Raw genomic sequence first — 18,698 nt, forward strand, 5'->3', positions numbered from 1 at the left:
ACAAACCAGCTAGCATGCAACTTCGTAACTAAACATGCATGCATGACACGATAAAAAAAATCTACTAATGCATGTAACAAGATTAAAGCTAATACTGATGCCTTAATTTTAGTTTCCCTGTGATTGAAAATTCTCACGGTACACTTCCCTAGCCTGCTGCGACTCAAACCCCCATTTGAATCAGCATCCGTCACCGCCAGGAAGTCAGGCAGCCGACATCCACCACCGGTGCGCCTGCGCTAACGTACGTACTATACACACACCCCTCTCCTTTCTTTTGCACCTTAGAGCAGCCTACTAACGAACAAACTGCTTTTGATTCCTGGACACAGGCGCTGCACGTTGTCCATCCCTCCGTCCGACCAAGGAATGGCCTACGCGGCCCTCAGTGTGGCGCAATGGGTGGTGGGCAAGGCGCTGGCCCCCGTTGTGGATGGCGTGCTGGGGGCTTGGGCTGCCACCAAGAACTTTGGTCCCAGCATCGAGTCCTTCAGGATGGAGTTGCTGCTCGTGCAGGCCGTGCTCGAAAATGCTGGCCGCAAACAGCTTGGCGGCCCGGCCATGGAGAAGTTGTTGCAGAAGCTGCGGGACTCGGCGCACAACGCCGAGGACTTGTTGGACGAGCTGGACTACTTCCGCATCCACGACGAGCTCCACGGCACGTACAATGCTGCCGACCAGCACAGCAAGGGTGGCGTCCACGACCTCGCCCTTAACGCTCGCCACACCGCCAAAGCTGTTGGCAAACTAGTCAGCTGTTGCCCTTGGCAATATGCTAAGCGCCGGCAGAGGTCACCCGGCGAATCCTCCTCACCACAAGACACCAATCAAGAAGTCAGTGGATGCATGCCCAAGCTGATTGGTAAACTCCTCCCTTGCTCATCTTCCCGGGATCCACATATTCGTGAGAAAGATTGTGGCAGTGTGCAAGAAATGCCAAAGTTTGAGTTTAATAGGGTTGATTTCTCTCGAAAGACGAAGGACATCATAGAGAAATTGCAGCTTGTGCGGAAGGATGTTAATGGCCTTTTGCAGAGTTGTGACCCTAGAAGTGTCTCAAACATTGCCCAGTGTCGTCCTATCACCAAGGGGCGAATTGATGAGCCAAAACTGTATGGGAGGGACCGTGTCATGGATAGCATCATACGGGACATCACCAAGGGTCAATACTGTGACAAAGGTATAACCGTGCTTCCGGTTGTTGGTTCGGGGGGAATGGGGAAGACAACTCTCATACAACACATATATCGCAACCAACAAGTGATGAAGCATTTTCCAGTCATGATTTGGATATGTGTGTCACTCCATTTTAATCTGGATAAGGTGCTAGAACAGATTAAAACATACACCCCTCGAGTTGAAAGTGAAAAAGAGTGTAGTACAACAGAAGAGTTGATTGAACAAAGATTGAAATCTAAAAGGTTCTTACTTGTATTGGATGATATATGGAAGATTAATAATGGGGATGACTGGGGAAAATTATTGTCGACACTCAATAAATCAGAGGAAAAGGGTTCCATGATTCTCTTCACAACTCGGTTTGAAGCAATAGCACAAAAGGTTGAAACACCTTCCCAGTCAATAAAGCTGAATGGTTTAGAATCTGGAGAGTTTAGAAAGTTGTTCCTTGCATTTGTCTTTGGTGATGAGCAATATCCAAGGGATAAACAATTTTTGCTTGAGACTGGAGATAAGATAATGGAAAAACTAAAGGGCTCCCCTCTTGCAGCAAAAACGGTTGGTAGATTACTGAGTAAAGACCTTAGTTTGTGTCAGTGGAAAAGGGTCCTAAAAAGTAAAGGATGGGAGAAGCAGACCGATGACAATGAAATTATGCCTGCCTTGATGCTTAGCTATGACTTTCTTCCTTTCCTTCTACAACAATGTTTTGCCTATCCTGGATTGTTTCCTGAAGATTACAATTTTAGAAGTGACGAGCTGATCTGTCTATGGATCGGACTAGATATTTTGATACCCAATGGGCAAGACCAAATATTTGAAGACATAGGTATGAGCAATTTAAATGAGTTAGTCATCCATGGATTTTTCAGAGAAGAGAAAACTAAGTATGGTCTGCGTTATGTTATGCATGATCTGCTGCATGATTTGGCATTGAAGGTTGCATCTCATGATTGTCTTAGTTTAAGTCTCCCTAGTGCTGGATCAGTAGAGATTCAGCCAACCACCCGTCACTTGTCAATAAGCACATATGGTTTAGGTAAATATGATGCGGTGTCTGGTAAAAAATTGAAGAGTGAATTGGAAGAACTAAAGACAAGATTTAAAGTTAAAGAATTGCAAACATTGATGTTATTTGGAAAAATGGATGAAGGCTTTGTCAAGATATTTGGTGATTTTATCGGGGAAGCAAATACTCTTCGTGTTCTTCATTTGCCTAGCATGCTTTGTCCTGTGGAGTCCATGTTACATAACTTTGCAGGACTTGTCCATCTACGATATCTATGTCTAGGGACAAAGGTGAGCGAGATGCTTTTACCACTTAGCATCCCTAAATTTTATCATTTAAGGATTCTAAATCTTGAGTTGTGGAATGGCAGCCATGATTTGCCTGAAGACATGAGTAACCTTGCCAAATTGTGCCATTTTTATGTCCCAAGTGACGATCAGCTTCATTCTGATACTTATAATGTGGGGAAACTTAAACTCTTAGAAGAGTTAAAGGTATTTCAAGTCAATAAAAAAAGTGAAGGGTTTGAACCAAAGCAACTAGAGCATTTGACCAAGCTAAGGGAGCTCGGCATCTACAAACTTGAGCAGATAGATACAGCAGAAGAAGCAGCTCAAGCAAAATTGATGGAGAAAAGATACTTGAGGAGGTTAACATTGAGCTGGGATAGTAAGCGGTCTAGTGTTGAGCCTGGTGTGGAAGCAGCGGTTCTTGAGAGCCTTCAACCTCATGGAGATCTTCAAGTGTTGTGCATTAGAGGGCATGGAGGTCCTTCTTGTCCAACATGGCTGGGTGATGAGTTCGCTGTTGAAGGTCTACAATCTCTTTTTCTGGATGGTGTTTCTTGGGAAGTTTTCCCTTCTTTAGGGAAGGCGCGGGATCTTCATGAATTAAGGTTGGAGAATATTGCCAAAATGAAGGATTTTATCATAGAGAAAAGCTTTTGCAGGCTAATAAAGCTTACACTCAGTGGCCTAGGAAGTTTTGAAAAAATGGGTTTACACAGGTGAACAAGAGTCTTCCGTTGGTGGAGACTTGTTGCCACCGACTGCTCATATGTTCCTTGTTTTGCATGTTCTGATTATTAGGATGTGTCCGAAACTGTTAGGGTTGCCTTTCCCAAACCACATTGTTTCCCCAGATTGGTTTCCCAAGCTACAAGAGCTTGAGGTATGCGACTGTCCCGAATTCTTGCCAGTGATTCCCATCTCCTGGATCAAAAGCCTGCATTCTGTCACGATGAAATGTGTAAAGATGCTAAAGGAGTTGGCATACTCAAAATCATCCGGTGGAGCAGAATTGAGAATTACCGGAGAGAGTGATCTGCTTAGCTTAGACCAAGTGCTGGTTTTTGATAAAGAAACAGGTCTAGAGACGCTGACACTCGAGAGGTGCCCACCTCTGGAGTTGAAGCACCTTCTGATGCTAACATCGTTGAAGACATTGCTTGTAATAAATTCAGTTGGTCTAGTTGGACCACTAGGAGGAGGTCAGAGTGATGTGGAATGGGAGCTCCCTGTTGAGTATATCATGATCAACGACTTAACTGGTAATACCGGCGCGGAACTGACAGAGCTCCTCCCCCACCTCCCAAAGCTCTCCAAATTGGAAATATGGAAGTGTAACAACATAAAAAAGCTGGTAGTGGGGTTGGATGTGCAACAAAAAACACAAGAAGCATCAGAGATGGGGGGAGGTGAAATAGCAGCAGCAGCAGAGGAAGAGGATGATGGAGTGCTGCTCTTCCCAGCTCATCTCTGTGACTCACTACAGGAATTGAAGTTCCGTAGCTGCAAAGAGCTGGTCCTGGTGGACCCGCCAACTCTTGTTCCTGGTGGAGGAGGATGGCTCCAAGCCTTGCGATCCCTCCGGGGATTAACAATACGGTGGTCCCCAAAGTTTCTATCCACCTTCTCTTTTTCCCGTCACATTTTCCCTTCCTCCCTGCAGTCTCTGGAGCTTTGGGATGTGAAAGAGGATATGAAATGTGAGGGCTTGTGGCCTCTCCTTACCACCGGGGGCCAGCTCAACGAATTAAAGGTCAGGGGTAGCCCTAGATTCTTTGCTGATTTGGATCCCAATCCCAGACGGACTTTGGAGGATGCCAAGGGAGGTGAAGAGCAGCAGACACATCTTCCTTCATCCACACTGCGTGACCTCGGGACAGATGACATAGCAGGATTTCTTGCTGCACCCGTCTGCAGATTCCTCTCTTCCTCCCTCACCAAGCTGAAACTTAGTGGGAATAGGTGTGAAGGGATGGAGTGGTTCAGCAAGGAGCAAGAGGACGCCCTTCAACTCCTCTCCTCTCTCCAGGAACTAGAGTTTTGGAAACTCCACAATCTTCAACAACTCCCTGCAGGGCTGTGTCACCTTACCAACCTCAAGATATTATCAGTCAATCTCTGTCCAGCCATCTTGTCGTTGCCCAACGAGGCCCTCTCGGATTCGCTGGAAATGCTAGATGTCTACTGCTGCAGCGAGGAGCTAAAACAGCAGTGCAGGGGGTTGGAGGGAACCATCCCAAGAGTCAAAATACTCTGATCCAAGGTAACACAAACATCATTTCTTGTGTTTTTCCTCTTTGCTCTTTTCCGCCAATCCTGCTTAATAGCTTTATGTTTTTCCCATCCCAGTAACTCCAAGGGAATGCCTTGGAGTTCCATTGTACATTCTTCTAGCCTTGTAGAGCTCTTCCCTTCCCATTCAAACACATGCATGACACAAGGGCCTTGTGGCTGTGGTCTTCCTTCATGTACTTAAATCTGGTAAGTACATCTAAATTGGAACTTTACTCCTGCTGTACTATATCTGATAAGACACAATACGTGCTGATCTTTCACCACACAATAATAACAGCAATATTTGGGGATTTTTGGTGGAGAAGTGTATGAACTAGGAGAAGTTGATCACATGGCAACGAGAAATTTGATAGAATAGATAATTTAGTTGAAGCAAAGTAGATGTCAGAGGAGAAGCAGAAAATAAGATGGGGTTAAGCACATGAGGGTGCACCCAAAATACCTTTCTGATTGAGACTTCTCAGCACCTTTCTTTGATGCAAAGCAGGAACAACACATTTCTGAACTGGGCTCCCTCTTGGTCCTAATTTCAGGCGGAGCCATTACATGCAAATTAGCTGCAGGAACATTCATTCGGGGGGCCCACATCAATATCAATTATATACACTTCAACTGCTTTTACTCCTGCCATATCAGATTTCCATTTTCTTCTCAATGGTAGTGAAACTATTTGAGATTTGTTTCTCAATGCCCCTTTTCTTTCCACAAATCGATAAAATCGACATCATTATCAGCCAATGCCTTCTGCAAGTCTATCTTCTTTTCTTCCAACAAAACCTGTTATCACCATTTGTTTTTGTTATCTGTGCAGGTGTTTGCAAGCTTCTTCATATTTTGCATTTCAATTCGGGTTATTGTCATTCGTCAAGACATGGTAGTCGACAACCCCAGGACAGTGTCGTTTAACAAGACTTCAGAAGATTTCTTCTTTCCAACTGCTACATGTCACCAACAGACTGGCAGAGCTGCACAGTAAGTTTACGAATTGACCAGAATTTTTACATACTATGGCGTCATATAATCGTTATCTCTGTCTACTATTTGGGTCTGCAGTTTTGAATTGTCTAAGACTGAAATTTGTAGTACGGTGTTAATTAGAATGTGCATTGCAATTGTACATTCTGTTTTTTCCTACATGAACACTCTGTTTTTTCAGCTCTAACTAGCTATTATAAGAGGGCAGGAGTTATACCTCGAAATCCTTCACCAATTGCTCAACATCACCAATGTGTGTTCTAAACCTTTAGTACTGCTCACTGTAAAAAAAATTAGTACTTCTGATAAATTTTATTTCTTTTTAAGGCACCAAAAATATGCTGCCAACCTGGCTTTTAGCAGGGGCAATTCCCGTTATGTTGTTGTACAAAAACACTTCTGCAAACTAGGCTGGTCTGTGTCTGGCATTTCAGTGCTCTTTATTCATATGTAAGCAATATAGTTTTTTTGGTAGAACTAATCGAGCATACTACTGAATGATCGAAGCCAACAATATGATTTGCAGATCTAATCAATTTGTTATCTTGGTGAAAATTGCAGTGCAATCTTGGGAGTCTTGTATGCTTATGAAGCAACATGGGCCACTGCAACTTCGAATCGTTCGCTAATTGGTCTTCAGATGGATTCCCCCTCTGAAGTGTCTCATGTATATACAGCAGCGTAAGTGTTTCCTCTAATTCTGGAAAGTACTCTTTGCTCTCTTGTATCACACTCTAACCAAAAGAGCTCTCTTTTACTCTGCAAATTTAAGCTTCTTTTCATGGTCTTTTATCTATTTCAGTCAGACATGCTCTTCATTGCTCCAGGAAACTACATATGTTCAGCTAACAGTCTCAAAACTGGTACTGCGAAGGTAAGGAGGAGATTATGGATGCCTGTCTACTCTGAGTAAGAGGGACATCATGTATAGCCAGCTAATGAATCACTGGTCGATGTTTGCAGGTGTGACTGCAATGGAGAAGGGTGCCGCTGAACGGTTCGGGGCACCAAAAGGAACACCCTACTCATGGCTCCTGCCAAGAACGGTACACAAGGAACTGCAGATGTTCGTTCATGCGATCGAGGTAAATAGGCTCCACTGAAGTGCAACTATGCAAGATAGCTACATGTTCTTACCAATTTAACCGACTTGAAAACATTTCAGAACCGGCTACCAGTCCGCGGAAGATCTGAAGCCATGCTAAGAAAGAAGCAGCACCACTGCATAGGCTAGCAAAAACATAGCCTGCAGCTAGGTGGTATATCTGAAGCCTGTTAGCCTTGTGATGTCACTCAGAAATTTCTGCATTGAGTAGGTACATCCCCTTATTCACATTCATACGGTGTAGTACAAAATCGTCTGAACCCTGACTGGCAGAGGCAGAACCATGCCATTTACTTACACATCTCCCTGCTTGTCAGGAACCAGGCTGCATCTTCTGAAGAAATCGACACCTGCATGTTGTTAACTGAAGAACTGGACACTTGTCATGCTGTTAACTGAAGAAATCGACAGCCAGCGGTTGGCACCAAACCGGGCTCATCGTCGAGAGCCCTGGAGCTCATTTTCCTGTACTTGGGGTAAACCCTAGCCACCATGTCCTGGCTGTCCTTATTTTCTATATTTGTCTCGTGATCATCCTATGAATTCACCTACTTGGTCTCTACAGATGTACTCCCTCCGTTCCTTTTTTTTCGAAAAGGGAGGCTCCCCGGCCTCTGCATCAGAACGATGCATACGGCCATCTTATTAACCAAATAACACCCTCCGTTCCTAAATATAAGTCTTTGTAGAGATTCCACTATGAACCACATACGGATGTATATAGATGCATTTTAAGTGTAGATTCATTCATTTTGCTCCGTGTGTAGTCCACCTAGTGGAATCACTACAAAGACTTATATTTAGGAACGGAGGGAGTACCATGGAACTGAGGGTACGTACCTGCCTGATCGTCAAATAAATGACGAGCTTGTGTTCCTATCAGCAGAAGAAAGAACGGTGCTCATCTCATCTCGCTTGCTTCAAGTCCTGGCCTTCAGTTGTATTCCAGAAATCCTGTTCCGTGCGCCTGCTTACTGGAGCACGCACCGTTGATCATCACCGGAGACAGAGAGGAGAGGAGCTCAAAATGCTCGTCAAATGACTCCATCAGCTGCAGGGTTTTGTGACACAGACTTGGTAGCAGTATCTTTCGATCACTTCTGGTAAGATGACCACGGTCCAAGGTGGTAGGGTTCGGACCTTTCGTGAATGGGTCCAGAAGCAGAACCATCCAATCAAATTTTTCCATCATCTGATAAACTTGTGAGTTGTGACGTTGTACAGATTGAAGTTTCTCTCTTGGAAGTGTATTTTCAACAAAAACAAGGAGATGATTGATGTTTCACCACATCTTAGACATGCTATACATGTATTACCGAAAAAGGCTTTCGCCCCGCTTTATAGATAAAGCAAACCGACAAGAGCAAACATACATAGACTAGTTCAACACACACACACCCAAGTCACATAACGAGGAGTACAAAGGTTCTGCTGAGGGCACAGCTCAACAAGCCCATAAAAAACACAAAGAGGACGCGGCCAAGGCAAGGCGTCTAATCCGGCTCCGGGGGTGGCGGAGGGGGCGGCGGCGATAGACGGACGGCCATCGAGCGAAGGTCGGCGATGAAGGCGGTGATGGCGTCGCGGTCCAGCGGGCGGCTAAGCGGCCGCCATAGTTGCAAGTAACCAGACAGTTTGAATAGAGCGTCAGTAGCCCGTTGAAGAGGAATACGCTGGATCACAAGCTTATTGCGAATCGTCCAAAGGGTCCACGCAAGAACCCCAATCTCGAGCCACCTAATGTGGCGAGAAGGGGAAGGGGAGTTTTGGAGTTCGGCAAAGAGGTCGGGGAAGTTGGTGTGACACCAATCACCTCCCACAGTCTCCCTAAAGCAGCTCCACAAGAATTGAGCTGAGACACAGGTGAAGAAGATGTGATTCGAGTCTTCAGGGGTACCGCACAGGGGGCAGAGGCCGGACCCAGGGCCATTGCGTTTGCGGACCTCCACCCCAGACGGAATCCTACCGCGGATCCATTGCCACACAAAGATCCGAATTTTCAGTGGCAAGCGGATGGGCCAAACCGCCGTAAGGGGGGGAGGGGCGGAGGAGGGGGCAATGGCCGAGTAGATGGACTTGGTGGAGAATTGGCCCGAAGGCTCAAGGCGCCACCGAACCTCGTACGGGCCCGCAACCAACTCCGGTTCATGGAGAGCGATGCAATCCAGCAGCTCCAGCCATGCGGCGGCCTCCGGAGGCCCAAATGGCCTCCGGAAGGCGAGGCGCCCTAAGTCAATAAGGGCCCTCTCAACGGAGATTAGGGGGACGACGGCAATGGAGAAGAGGTCGGGGAAACGGGCCGCCAAGGGGGAGTCTCCCGCCCACCGGTAGACTTCAATGCGGTAGAGTAGACGTTTTGTTTCTAATTTTTCTGGACCAAACCTCCGCTCCGACCCAACGATACAATGAATTTTTTCTGTTCATATTCATAAATAAAAAAGATTCGGAATCGCAATGCTACTATATGCGTCCAGAGGAGTATTTGGAATAATATTCTTCTATAATCCATTATTGCGGGGGGTCTTACTAACAGGGCTTCGCTGCACGGGACAGGTCTTCGTCTCTGGTTCAAGTCCAGGATGGCCCAGCTGCGCCAGGGAAAAGAATAGAAGAAGCATCTGACTCTTTCATGCATACTCCACTTGGCTCGGGGGGGATATAGCTCAGTTGGTAGAGCTCCGCTCTTGCAATTGGGTCGTTGCGATTACGGGTTGGCTGTCTAATTTTTCCTTTCCAATATTTTTCTATTGGGGGTTCTCTCATTCCTTTTATTGAGCACAATGATGCGAATCGGGCTTTAATGAGTTCTAATATGCAGCGCATCAGTTACATACTTCAGCGCCGTAGCGCCTGGTATGAGCCTCGTGGAGAAGCAATCGCTAGTCCACGGTATCATTCGTGGGCGCTGCTAATTCCCCATGGGGTAACTCTATAATTTTCCAAGGTAAAAGAGCACCCGACCAATTCGAAACAAAAATAAAAAGGAACATAGTTCCAATAAAGGGAACCCAGGGACCATATTCTTCAGAACAACGTCGCAGTACCCGATCCAACCGAGATGGAGGTGCCAATGCGAAGGACGGGAAGCAGTTGGACAACCGATTGCCAGAACCGGGAGCCGCCGGATCTCTGACAGAAGGTGAGAGGTTGTCCGCGCAGGTACTTGTTCCGGATAATGGCAAGCCAGAGACCACCGTGGCCCTGCGAAATGCGCCAGAGCCAGCGGGTGAGGAGGGAAATGTTCATGCGTTTAGAACACATGATACCAAGGCCTCCCTGTTCACGGGGCTTGCAGATGTCCGGCCAGCTAACCATATGGTATTTCTGCTTATTGTTGTCACCTGCCCAAAAGAGCGAGACAGGATTTTGGCGATCTCATGATGAAGGGTCTCGTGGAGACTGTAAGCTCATAAGAAATAGGAGGAGGCTAGTGAGGGAAGAGTTAATGAGGATCGTCCGAGCAGCCTTTGACAGCCACTGGCCCTGCCACGGCTCCATGCGCGTTTGAAGCTTGGCCACAGTGGGCCGAGAGTCACTGATGGGGTTCCCAAGTAGGTCGTGGGAAAGGAGCCGAGGCGGCAATTGAGGCGGTTGGCGATATCCAAGGCGTCAGCCGGAGAGTAGCCCATAACCATCACATCACTCTTATCGAAGTTGATCTTGAGGCCAGACATTTGTTGGAAGCAGAGAAGAAGGAACTTAAGGTTAGCGATGTCCATGTCCGAGCCCTCGACCATGATGATGGTGTCGTCGGCGTACTGGAGCATGGAGATCCCGGAGCCGCCCGCTAGATGAGGGGTAATCCCACGAATGTGGCCAGCGGCTTTGGCCTTATCGAGGATGGCGGCAAGTGCATCCACCACCATGTTGAACAGGAACGGGGAGAAAGAGTCGCCTTGTCTAACCCCACGAAGGGTGGGGAAGTAGGGTCCAATCTCTCCATTGATGTTCACGGCAGTGCGACCGCAGGACACCATCTGCATCACCCGGGTAACCCAACGATCATCGAAGCCCTTCCGGAGCAAAACTTCCCGAAGGAAGGACCAACTAGCAGTATCGTAGGCCTTATGAAAATCAATCATTAGGAAAACCGCCTTAAGGTGTTTCGATCGGACCTCATGAAGAACTTCATGGAGAACTAAAACCCCATCCAGGATATACCGCCCCTTCACGAAGGCGTACTGGTTGGGGTGGGTAATGAGGTCCGCTAGCAGGGTCACCCTATTGGCGTACCCTTTAGCCAGAATCCGGAAGATCACATTGATCACCGTGATCGGGCGGAACTGGCGGATGTCGGAGGCCCCCGGCACTTTGGGAATGAGCGAAATGATCCCATAGTTGAGGCGACCAAGGTCAGCAGTCCCATATATGTATTATCATTGTCATTGTCTGATAAAACATACGATGTTGCTCGATCACAAAGATAGAGCTTAAATTAATGTCAAGGATGCAAAGGTTGGCTGGGGTTTTCTTTCTTTCTATGCATCCAGGCAGAAGAAATTTACCAGAGCCAGAGTTTGGAATATACCTGACTGGCTTGTATATATTGCTGCTACTGTCCTGCCTTTGAGCCGAGTCAGGTTCAGACAGCGATTCCGAGCCGAGCCATCCTGCCATCGAGCAGTTCAGTTCTCTGAAGAACATTCTGCCCTTGAGAGCAGCGATTCTGCGACTGTGAGCAAGCAGCTTTGCGTAGGGGCACACGCACGAGATAGCAAAATCTTCCCAACTCAAATGTTGTGGATGCTACTGCACCTCGCAAGATGCTACTGTTCTTTCACATAAAATAAATGTAATTTATTTAATATATTTTTATTTCTCAATTATCTTTCTTTTCCCTTTTATTTTCTATTCTTCCCTTCAAAAAAATAAGTACAGGCAATTTCAATATAACATATTATTTATTTATCAAAATGGGTGGACAAACCATTCGCAGATAATATATCTCGCTTTTTTTTCGAGCGCGACCTAGCATCCGCTCGCCTACAACACACCAGTCTGGGCCTGCACAATATGCTCGGTCGCTCCAGCGTAGACTGGTTTTCTTTTGTTTCCTACGCGGCTAGATCGCTCCCGGGAGTACATCAGTTTTTTCTGTTTTCGGCTTTTTGCCTTTTCAAGTGTCTATTTCTGTTTAATTTTTCATTTCCTTCTTTTTGCATTTTCATTGTTCTTTCCCTTTTTTACGTTCTTTTGAAATAAAATAAAATAAATTTATTTAATATTCTATGAATTCCTCAAAGAAATATATGTTTCCCTTTTCTTTTATATTTCCTCCTTTTTAAACAAAGTGCCACCATTTAAAAACATATTTATTTTAGTTTCAAAATTCTTGAACATTTTTTTGAATTTACACTAATATTTTATAGGCACGTGAACATTTTATAAATTTATAAGAATATTTTATAAATACATAAAAACATTCATGGACGTTTTTCAGAATGCTTAAAAAAAATCCTGATGGCGTGCACTTTTTTACAAAAATGAATGAATACTTAATTAAATTATATGAATGTTTTTCAATATGTGATGAATATTTTTTTCAACACACCATAAACAACATTGAAATAAATGATGAATATTTTACTAATATGTGAGGATTACACAATAATCTTTAAAAAAATTATGTACATTCTTTAAAACATGATGAGTATTTTGTAAATAATTGATGGACAATTTGAAATATGATGAAAAACATTTAACACACGATGAATAAATTTTTAAATACACTATACCAATTTGTTCTTACAGGATGAACATTTTTAAGTACATGACGAACAGATTTTTATTACATAAACATTGAACAATTTTTCAATATACGATGAAGAATTTTTAATACAATATAATCATTGTTTTGAAATACATGATAATTTTTTAAAACACCACAATTAGTTAAAGAAACAGAGTGATCATTTTTAGGATAATTTATTTTCTTATTCTTGACTATTATTTTTCCATATGATGATATTGTTTCTCACAAAAAATTCGGATCAAAGGAAAATTTAATTGAGTAGTGTGAACATTTTCTGTATGTCCTAGAACATATTTTAAACGAAGTGGTGCATATTTGTAATTTAATTTTTTGTACAATATAAAGTCATGTGTCATCAAAACAATAATCTCAAAGCACTCGAGCTTTTATTTTTAAACATATTTACATTTTCCTCTGATTTTGGCTGAATGGAGAAAATAGTTTATGTCATTTTTTATTTTTAAACTCCAAGTGGATGATATCATTTTATCTAAATTACATTTCGAACAGAAGGCCACATACTCAAAAGACTTTTTTCCGTGCACTCACGTACACAAAGATAGCTACTCTATTACCTGTTGCTATTTGGCGGAACAAACTAAGTTACCTCGATCGTCGGTGATGCGGGTGGTCGCCGGATCCACACGCGTGGATCATTTTTAGGTTTTAGTCATTTTAGTTTTTTGGGTTGTTCATCCTCTTGGCTTCGGCGGCGGCGACAAATAAAGATTCTTCAAGTCCTACCCTGACGTGGCGATCTGTCCTATGATTGGGGATGGATTTGGAAACCAGTTTGTCCAAGCAAGGATGGCGTGATGACGACATCCTCATGATGGACTTGTATCCATGGGCTCCACCGTTGCGACAACGTTTGCTCCAGCGCCGACATGGAGCCTGGGAGGTAGTCGAGGAGCCTTGTAGTAGCCGAGGACAATCAGTTGTCCTAGTAGGCGGGAAGCTAGCTAGAACCTGATCTAGGCCATAGTTTGGGGCTCCATCCTACATGATTCTATTTAAGAAAAGCAATATGTATTGGGCCAGCTGGCGAGGCCCAAGCACAATATATATGGGCCCTAAATAGGTTATGTATTATATATAAAAAAAACACCCATTGCCTTCCTTTGCTCTGCTTCCGACGAGTTCAACAGGCGACGACGACGATGAGGAGGCACGAACAGCGGCAAGGACGAAGTAGCGTTGGTTCACGCCGGCTTTCCGCTCCTCAAGTGTGTCCCCGGCCGGCATGCCCTCTACTCCATCCGGCGCTGAAAGATTTTTGGAGCATGTATTCTGTTTCGGTTTTCAAGAGCATTTAGGGATATTTTCTCTTCACCAAAAATTGTATGCGTTGCTGGTGATACATAGACATTTTGTTTTTGGATCAGTGATACACATTATTAATTTTGAGAAATAGATCAGTGATATATACACATTATTTTAGGGGCAGTGATACATACACATGCACACAGCTGTTTTTACAGAGAAAAAAAAAAAGAACAAGGGGCGAGCCGGCCCATGTAGTCGGGCCTGCTGCAGTGAGTTACAAGACCCCCAACCCAAGTGTCCTCTGTTCCTCTCTGCTCGCCCAAACCGCTGTTTCCTCTGCTCTGCTCGCCGGCGACTGGAACGGCAGGCGGCGGCGAACGGGCATTTTCACGTCGTATTGGAGCTGCTCCGGTGTGTTCCGGCCGGCGGCCTCTCCTCCGTCCATTGGAACTGCAACAGTAAGCAAGCGCAGTGCCACCACGGCACCCACAAGGTCAGCTCCCGCCTGTTAACGTACATGGAATAGTATCAGTCATATCTCATGTAATTATGATGGAGATATTATATAGCAATTGTAATCTGCTGTGTATGGTAGTCTACGATCTGATTAGTATCAGATTGATTGTATCCTTGTTGTACAAGGTCTATCAGATTAAATAGAGGTGCAGCCCATGGGGCAATTCACGGCAAACATATTGTTGTCTAACGTGGTAACAGAGCCTCGATCCCATCTCTCCACGACATGGCTGGCACCACCTCCGGCGCACTCGTCACCACCACCGCCGGCCCGCTCGTCTCCGGCCACACCGCTACCATGCCGTCGCTCGCTGGCCTCATCACCGTCCGGCTCACCCGCGCCAACTTCCTGCTATGGAAGGCGCAGGTTGTCCCAAACCTCACCGGCGCCGGTCTGTTCGGCTACCTCGACGGCTCCGTTCCAGCGCCGCCGAAGACGATCACCGAGGGCACCGGCGATGCTGCGCGCTCCGTGCCCAACCCTGAGTACGAGCCATGGAGGAGGACCGACCAGGCCGTGCTCGGCGTGCTCCTGTCCTCCATGACGGAGGAAGTGCTCGCCCAGATGACGCGAGCGACCTCTGCGGCGGCCGTTTGGACTGCCCTCGGCGCTATGTTCGCTGCCCAGAATCGGGCCAGTGTGCGCCAACTCCGTACGCAGCTGTCGCAGACGAAGAAGAAGGACATGTCAGCGGCAGAATTCTTCCACAAGATGACAGGCTATGCCGACGCACTGGCCACCGTCGGCGAGGTACTGTCCGATGACGAGATCATCGGGCACATAATCGGTGGGCTGGGTCAGGAATATGACCCCCTCATGACTGCGCTCTCCATCTTCACAGGAGAAGTAAGCCTCTCCGATTTTTATGCCTACCTTCTCAGCTTCGAGGCGCGTCAGGAGCAGCATGCCGCGAACAGCGGCGACTTCTCTTCATCAGCCAACAACGTCGTGCGCCACGGCAATGGCTCCGGTTCCCGCGACGGCAACCGGAACAGCAATGATGGCCACGGTGGCCATGGAAACAGGAGTGGTGGCAATGGTGGCCGCTATGGTTCCAATGGCAACCGTGGCAACAACGGTGGCCGTCACAACGGCGGCGGCGGCAGGAACCGTCGTCCTCCAAGGTGCCAAATATGCCGCGAGGAGGGGCACTACGCCACCGATTGTCGCGATCGCTACAACGACCGCAGCGGCAACATGGCTACATACGGCCACCGCGACAACAATTGGTACCTCGACACCGGTGCCACTGACCACCTCACCAGCGACCTCGACCGCTTGACGGTGCACGAGCGCTATGGTGGAAAGGAGCGAGTTCAAGTTGCAAATGGTGCAGGTTTGGAAATTTCTCATATTGGTCATACTAAACTTGCTGGCTCTAGTGATCCCATCCACCTTAAAAATGTTCTGCACGTCCCTGAAATTCATAAACATCTTCTTTCTGTTTATCGTCTTGTTTCGGATAACCAAGTGTTTGTGGAATTTCACCGTTTTTTCTTTTGTGCGAGGAGGGTCCTTCTTCTCGGTAGAAGTCGCAATGGCCTCTACCCCATCCCATATGGTCGGCCGTCGTCGTCATCATCACGTCGAGCTCTCTCCGGAGTCCGTTCTTCATCGAGTCAGTGGCATCATCGTTTGGGTCACCCATCAAATAATGTAGTTGAGTCTGTCGTTCGGTCAAATAAACTCCCTTGTTCGTCGAGTCATGATACTTTCGTTTGTGACGCATGTCAACACGCCAAAAGTCATCAATTACCTTACAATAATTCATCCCGTGTTTCTTCGAAACCACTTGAGCTTATTCATACCGATGTGTGGGGTCCTGCCCTCGCCTCCTCTGGAGGTTTTAAGTTTTATGTTAGCTTTGTTGATGACTTTAGCCGTTTTACGTGGATTTATCTTCTTAAACATAAATCTGATGTCGAACAAGTTTTCTATAATTTTCAGGCCCATGTCGAACGACTTCTCAATGCAAAAATCCGTGCGGTTCAATCTGATTGGGGGGGTGAATACCACCGCTTGCATAAATTTTTTCAGCGTGTCGGTATTTCTCATCGCATATCCTGTCCACATACATCCCAACAAAATGGTATAGCTGAACGGAAGCACCAGCACTTGGTTGAAACCGGGCTTGCCCTCCTCGCTCACTCCAATCTTCCTTTGCGTTATTGGGATGAAGCTTTTCTTACCGCATGTTATTTGATTAACCACATGCCCAGCCGGACCCTTCAAAATATGCCACCACTCACACGTCTTCTTCACATCACGCCCGATTACTCTTTTCTTCGTGTATTTGGATGTGCATGTTGGCCTAGTCTTCGTAAATACAACTCCCGAAAACTTGAGTTCCGCTCCAAGATGTGCGTTTTTCTCGGATATAGTCCGTTTCATAAAGGTTATAAGTGTCTTGACAAGTCCACTGGTCGCATCTATATCTCCCGCAATGTCGTCTTTGATGAAAATGTTTTTCCCTTTGCAACTAGTGCGTGTCCCGACTTGTCTCGCTTAAATCCTCCTGTATCCTTTCCTTCCAATGAGCCAGTAGTTCAGGATGCTAATGTGAGAAACTACAACTTGTCTTTTTTGTTTCCTGACTTGTGTCCTGCAGATACAGAGGAACGACATGTATCTACGAGCGCTGTACAGGGCCATAGCGACGTGCATGCTACAACGCCATGCACCCAGCCATCATGTGCCACACGTCCAGCAGCAGGCCCCGGCTGTGGTGCTTCTCCATCAGGTGGGCCGACTCCGGCCTCTACCACGTCTACGCCATGTACTGACCAGATAGACGAGCCGGCCTCACCATCAGCGCGTAGATCGCCTGCACTTGACGCCTCTGCGCGCGTCGATGCCGGACCAGACGCGCCGGCGTCTTCAGCGGGCGCTCCTCCATCACCACCAGCCTCGCCAACGGCTTCTCCGACGAGTGCCTCTGCATCACCACCGGCCTCGCCGTCGGTCTCTCCGGCGGCCGCTCCTCCATCACCTCCTGCCTTGCAGCCGGCTCGGTCTGCGGCTCCCCCCGTTGAGCGGACACGCACGCGTCTTCAGAACAACATACAACGTCCGAAAATCCCCACTGATGGCACTGTCCGGTACAACCCGTATCGTCGTGGTTTCAGTGCTGTTGTGGCCGCTCCAGCTACGTACCGACAGGCGCTCGTTGGTCCTGCATGGAAAGCCGCTATGCAAGAGGAGTTTTCAGCCCTTCAGCACACCGCGACGTGGTTGCTTGTTCCACGTCCTTCCGGCACCAACATTGTCAGCTGTAAGTGGATTTTCAAAGTCAAGCAACATTCTGATGGCTCTCTTGACAAGTACAAAGCCCGCCTGGTCGCTCGCGGGTTCACTCAGCAGTATGGTGTTGACTATCTCGACACGTTTAGTCTAGTTGTCAAACCAGCTACTATTCGCCTTGTGCTCTCACTCGCTGTTTCGCAGGGTTGGTGTTTGCGACAACTTGATGTGAGCAATGCATTCCTCCATGGTCTTCTTGATGAGGAGGTGTATATGCAGCAGCCACCGGGCTTTGAGGATCCTCGCTACCCTCATCATGTGTGCAAGCTTCGGAAGTCAATCTATGGGCTGAAACAGTCTCCCCGAGCTTGTTATTCCCGCCTCAGTGATCGACTACATCAACTTGGTTTTCAGTCCTCTAAGGCTGACACTTCCCTCTTCATTTTTCGGAAAGGGCGTGTGGTCATTTACATGCTTGTTTATGTTGATGATATTGTCATTGCTAGCTCCTGTTCTAAAGCGGTGGATCGACTGCTTCGCACTCTTGCCGGGTCTTTTCCTATCAAGGATCTAGGTCGTCTCGCTTACTTCCTTGGGATTGAAGCCACCTACAATTCAGGGGGAATGGTGCTCTCTCAGCGTAAGTATGCCGATGACCTACTTCACCGTGCACATATGGAGAATTGCAAGGCGGTTTCTACTCCCATGTCCGTCACTGATAAGTTGGCAGCAGCTCTTGGCACTCCTCTCAATGGTGATGACGCCTTCAGCTATCGCAGTATTGTCGGAGGGTTGTAGTATCTCACGCTTACCCGCCCAGATATTTCTTTTGCTGTAAACAAAGTGTGCCAATATCTGTCCAAACCCACTGATGTGCATTGGGAGGCTGTCAAGCGCATACTAAGATATGTTAAAGGTACTGTGGCTACTGGTCTCCAGATTCGTCAATCACACTCCACACTTCTGAGTGTTTTCACTGATGCTGACTGGGCGGGATGTGCCGATGATAGACGCTCCACAGGTGGTTTTGTGGTCTTCCTAGGACCCAATCTGATTTCTTGGAGTGCTAGAAA

The 18,698-nt window shown here is 46.7% G+C and overlaps 1 pseudogene; it reads left to right on the forward strand.

Annotated features, from left to right (window-relative positions):
* The first annotated feature begins 282 nt into the window (after positions 1 to 282).
* LOC125534957 lies at positions 283 to 7,437 on the forward strand (annotated as a pseudogene).
* The last annotated feature ends 11,261 nt before the right edge of the window (positions 7,438 to 18,698 follow it).

Source organism: Triticum urartu, chromosome 2, assembly GCF_003073215.2.
Source record: "Triticum urartu cultivar G1812 chromosome 2, Tu2.1, whole genome shotgun sequence".
In the NCBI taxonomy this organism is placed as follows: Eukaryota; Viridiplantae; Streptophyta; class Magnoliopsida; order Poales; family Poaceae; genus Triticum; species Triticum urartu.